Source organism: Salvelinus sp. IW2-2015, unplaced genomic scaffold (assembly GCF_002910315.2).
Source record: "Salvelinus sp. IW2-2015 unplaced genomic scaffold, ASM291031v2 Un_scaffold2851, whole genome shotgun sequence".
NCBI classification, from domain to species: Eukaryota; Metazoa; Chordata; class Actinopteri; order Salmoniformes; family Salmonidae; genus Salvelinus; species Salvelinus sp. IW2-2015.
The window spans coordinates 32,905-38,904 of NW_019944151.1; positions in this window are offsets into that span (position 1 = coordinate 32,905).

Below are 6,000 nucleotides of genomic sequence, written 5' to 3' on the forward strand. Positions count from 1 at the left end.
AATTCTGACCAGTTTCCCAGTCCCTGCCGATGAAAARCTGTGTTCTCGGGGTGATGGGAGGTGTTGGGTTTRCGCCTGACATAGAGTTTTCATTAATGGCCAAAAAGCTMAATTTTAGTCTCATCTGACCAGAGTACCTTCTTCCATATGTTTGGAGAATCTCCCACATGCCCTTTGGAGAACAGCAAACGTGTTTGCTTATTTTCTTCTTCAAGCAATGGCTTTTTTCTGGCCACTCTTCCGTAAAGCCCAGCTCTGTGGAGTGTACGGCTTAAAGTGGTCCTATGGACAGATACTCCAATCTCCGCTGTGGAGCTTTGCAGCTCCTTCAGGGTTATCTTTGGTCTCTTTGTTGCCTCGCTGATTAATGCCCTCCTTGCCTGGTCCGTGAGTTTTGGTGGGCGGCCCTCTCTTGTCAGGTTTGTTGTGGTGCCATATTCTTTCCATTTTTTAATAATGGATTTAATGGTGCTCCATGGGATGTTCAAAGTTTCTGATATTTTTTTTATAGCCCAACCCTGGTCTGTACTTCTCCACAACTTTGTCCCTGACCTGTTTGGAGAGCTCCTTGGTCTTCATAGTGTCCCTTGCTTAGTGGTGTTGCAGACTCTGGGGCCTTTCAGAACAGGTTTATATATACTGAGATCATGTGACAGATCATGTGACACTTACATTGCACACAGGTGGAATGTAATTATGTGACTTCTGAAGGTAATTGGTTGCACCAGATCTTATTTAGGGGCTTCATAGCTAAGGTGGGTGAATACATATGCATGCACAACTTTCGTTTTATTTTATTTTAGAATTTTTTKAAACTAGTACTTTTTTTCATTTCACTTCACCACTTTTGACTATTTTGTGTTTGTCCATTACCTGAAATCCAAATAAAAATCAATTTAAATTACAGGTTGTAATGTAACAAAATGGGAAAAACGCCAAGGGGGATGAATACTTTTGCAAGGCACTGTAGTGGTTAGGATTCGGTGCTCTCACCAGTTCGATTCCCTGTCAGGGACCTACTCTTTGGAGCTCCCGAGTGGCGCAGTGGTCTAAGGCACTGCGTCTCAGTGCTAGAGGCCTCACTACAGACCCTNTCCCTGTCAGGGACCTACTCTTTGGAGCTCCCGAGTGGCGCAGTGGTCTAAGGCACTGCGTCTCAGTGCTAGAGGCCTCACTACAGACCCTTGTTTGTTTCCAGGCTGTATCCCAACCGGCCGTGATTTGGAGTCCCATAGGGAGGCGCACAATTGGCCCAGCATTGTTCGGGTTTAGCCGGGGTAGGCCGACATTATAAATAAGAATTTGTTTTTAACTGACTTGCCTAGTTAAATAAAGATAAAATAAAATAAATAAAAATGCTTCCACCACAATGCTTCACCGTAGGGATGGTTACAGGTTTCTTCCAGACATGACGTTTGGCATTCAGGCCCATGAGTTCAAACTTGGTTTCATCAGACCAGAGAATCTTGTTTCTCATAGTCTGAGAGTCTTTAGGAGCCTTTTGGCAAACTCCCAGAGTGCTCTCATGTGCCTTTTACTGAGGAGTGGCTTCCATCTGGCCACTCTACCATGAAGGCCTGATTGGTGGAGTGCTGCAGAGGTGGTTGTTCTTCTGGAAGGTTCTCCCATAACCACAGAGGAACTTTGGAGCTCTGTCAGAGTGACCATCGGGTTCTTAGTCACCTCCCTGACCAAGGCTCTTCTCCCCCGATTGCTTAGTTTGGCCGGGTGGCCAGCTCTAGGAAGAGTCTTGGTGGCTCCAAACTTCTTCCATTTAAGAATGATGGTGGCCTCTGTGTTCTTGGGGATCTTCAATGCTTCAGAAATGTTTTGGTGTCCTTCTCCAGATCTGTGCCTCGACACAATCCTGTCTCTGAGCTTTATGGACAATTCCCACGACCTCATGGCTTGGTTTTTGCTCTGACATGCACTGTCATCTGTGGGACCTTATATAGACAGGTGTGTGCCTTTCCAAATCATGTCCAATCAATTGAATTTACCACAGGTRGACTCCAATCAAGTTGTAGAAACATTTCAAGGATGATCAATGGAAACAGGATGTACATGATCTCAATTTCAAGTCTCATAGCAAAGGGTCTGAATACTTCTGTAAATAAGGTATTATTTATTTATACATTTGCAAAAATAAAATTGTCATAATGGCGTATCGTGTGTAGATTGAGGAGGAAAAATATTGATTTAATCCATTTACGAATAAAGCTGTAAAGTAACAAAATGTGGAAAAAGTTAAAGGGTCTGAAAACTTTCCTAACGCACTGTAAATGTTTGAAGAACTAGCTTGCTAACATTTACAAAGTAGGAGTAATGATTCATAAAAGGTGAGCAAACAGTTTGTACATGTCTGATAAATGCCTTGTAAGTTGTTTATTATGGACCCTTAAAATAAAGCGTTACCGTATGATGTTACTGGGCCCAGCACAGAGGGTGTGGTCCCCTGTGCTTCCGGTCCCAGTGATGCTAGTCTCAGCAGCACAGACAGTGTGGTCCCCTGGTCTTCTGGTCCCAGTGCTGTGGGAAAGGATGCTAGGTTTAGCACAGACAGCTCAGAGGTGAGTGCAGTAGAGTTAGGAAGGGATTGTCTACACACTTCAGTACGGTAGGTGGCGGCATGCATTTCCAACGTTTATTTGCGGACCGCCATAATGTTATTGTAGAAGAAGAACCTCAAGGCGCTAAATTGACAGGAGTTCAGGCAGACCATAGAGATAGATAGAGGACTCCTCTTTATAGCTGTGCCATAGTAACACCTGTGACCACATGGGCAGCTCCATTGAGGCCACAACCCATAGGATTCCACACCCAGTTGACTACTTTGACTACTCTAAAATGGCACTCTATAGCGCTGCCCATGCTAAAATAGCCKTTTGGCCCACGAGAGGCCTCTATCATTCTCTATGAGGGCTAACCAACGAGTCATCCCACTGAATTTGCCATTGCCCACTTGACCTAACTTTTCCCCCCAAATCAAATGCGATTTTTTTCATGTGATCGGTAACCAGACAACACAGAGGAGTTAAACAGGAAGGATGTCGCTGCATTTGTCCAAATCCTCGAGATAACAAGCCTACCATCAGTGATATGATGTAGCAGAGCTAGTTAGCCCATCAACATTTCTACATTATGCATCTAGGCACAAACATTTTGGTAGGTCTATACTTTTCTGATTCCTCTCTGATTGGCCTTCACACTCATTGTTTTATTTATTCACCACTAACATCGAGTGGCTGCTGCCAACATACTGACTCAACTCCAGCTCACTTTAATAATGGAAATTGATCAAAAATGTATCACTAGCCACTTTAAACAATGCACTTTTATGTTTACATACCCTACATTACTCATCTCATATGTATATGTATATACTGTACTCTATATCATCTACTGCATCTTGCCATCTTTATGTAATATATGTATCACTAGCCACTTTAAACTATGCACTTTTATGTTTACATACCCTACATCACTCATCTCATATGTATATTGGATTATGGTCATATTTACAGTTTGCCTGGTTTGATATGTACAGTAACAGTATCGAGTTTTGGAAATACTGAGCCTCCCTGTTTAGATGTCAGTCAGTATGAGTTTGAAGGACTGAGCCTCCCTGGTTTAGATGTACAGTACATATGAGTTTGAACAGACTGAGCCTTCTTGTTAGATGTACAGTACAGTAATGAGTTTTGAAGGAACTCGAAGCCTCCTGTTTGAGATGTACAAGTACCACGTTATGAAGTTTGAAGGACTAGAGCCTCCTGTTTAGATTGTAAGAACAAGTAATGAGTTTGAAGGACTGAGCCTCCTGGTTTAGACTGTAGCAGTACAGTATGCGTTTGAAGGACTGAGCCTCCTGGTTTAGATGTACAGTAGAGTATGAGTTTGAACAGACTGAGCCCCTGTTTAGATGTACAGTACAGTATGAGTTTTTCGAAGGTATTTGCCTCCTTGTTTAGATGTACAGTAACAGTATGAGTTTGAAAGACTGAGCCGTGCCTGTTTTAGATGTACAGCTAGTATGCAGTTTGAGGATGAGCCTCCTGGTTTTAGATGTACAGTACACGTATGAGTTTGAAGACTGAGAGAGAGCTCCTTGTTTGAGTGTACCAGTACGTATGAGTTTGAAGGACTGAGCTGCTCATATATAAAGGGATGTACAGCCCTACACGTCTGAGTTTGTTTGAAGGACTGAGCTCCTGGTTTAGATGTACAGTACAGCATGGTGATGAGTTGAAGCGACTGAGCCTCCTGGTTTAGATGCTACAGTACATATGAGTTTGAAGGACTGGAGCCTCCTTGTTGTTATGTACGCAGTAACAGAGTAAAACTCGTAGTCTCTCATGGAAGGACGAGCCTCTGGTTAGAATGTCCTCAGTACAGTATGAGTCTTGAAAAGGACCTGAGCCCTCCTGTGTTTTTACCGATGTACAGTACAGTATCGGTTTGAAGCGACTGGCCATCCTGAGTTTAGCTGTACCAGTACATTGGACTATGAGTACTGAAAGACTGAGCCTGCTGGTTAGATGTACAGTACAGGTATGAGTTTTGAAGGACTGAGCCTCCTTGTTTAGATATGTGTTACAGTCATATGGTTTGAAGACTGAGCCTCCCTGTTTAGATGTACAGTACAGGTTGCAGTTTGAAGGACTGGAGCCCTCCTTGTTTAGATGTACAGTCAGTAATGAGGTTTGAAAGACTGAGCCTCCTGGCTTTTAGATGTACCAGTAAGTATGAGTAGTTGAAGGACTGAAGCCTCCTGGTTAGATGTACAGGACACGTATGAAGTTTGAAGACTGAGCACTCCTTGTTTAAGATGTACAGTACAGTATGAGGCTTTGAAGGACTGAGCCTCCTGTTTAGATGTAACCAGTACAGTATGAGTTTGAAAGGACTGAGCCTCCTGGTTTAGATGCTACAGTACAAAGTTTGAAGGCACTGAGCCTCCTGGTTTTAAGATGTACAGTACAGTATGAGTTTGAGGACTGAGCGCCCGCAGTGGCAGCAGCTGTCTAAGGCACTGCATCGCAGTGGTCGAGCATCAAAGTACAAGGCTTGGGTTTGTTCCGAGGGCTGTGTCGCAGCTGGCCGCCCCCGCGTCACAGCCGGCGAAAGACCCACTGACCACGAGCTAGGTGCACAAATTGGCCCAGCGTCGGCTCGGGTTAGGGAGGGTGTTGCCCAGCGTCCGTCTGTGTTAGGGTCGGTTTGGCCCCAGCGTTGTCCGGGTTCTATGGGAGGTTCTGGCCCAGCGTCGTCCGGCGTTAGGGAAGCGGTTTGGCCAGCGTTGTCCGGTTCAGGGTGAGGGTGTTTGGCCCCAGCGTCGTCCGGCGTTAAGCGGAGGTTTGCGCCCAGGCGTCGTCTGTTTAAGAGGAGGGTTTGGCCCAGGGTTGTCCGGGTTTAGGGAGGGTTTGGGCCCAGCGTCGTCCGCGGGTTAGGGAAGCGTTGACCCAGCGTCGTCCGGCGTTTAGGAAGGGTTTGGCCCAGACGGTCGGTCCGGGTTAGGGAAGGGTTTGGCCGATGGTCCCTTGTCGCCATTCCGCTTCTAGCGACTCCTGTGGGCGGGCCGGAGCGCATGCACGCTGACCTTCGTTGCCACTGCTGTACGGTGTTCCTCCGACACATTGTGTGCGGCTGGCTTCCGCGGTTGAAGTGAGCAGTGTGTCAAGAAAGCAGTATCGCTTGGAGTGTTCATGTTTTGGACGGGACGCATGGCTCTTGAACCTTCGCGCCTCTCCCGGTCCGTACTTGGCAGTATGCAACGATTGGGACAAAGACCGTAACTACCAATTGGATGTCACGAAATTGGGGAAAAAAGCCGGTAAATATATAAAATTAAATAACAAAATAAATCAAATCAAATCAAATTGTATTCTGTCACGATACACATGTGTAGCAGATGTTAATGTCGAAATGTAAGCGAAATGCTGTTGCTTCTAGTTCCGGACAATGCAGTATAACCAACAAAGTAATCTAACCTAACAATTC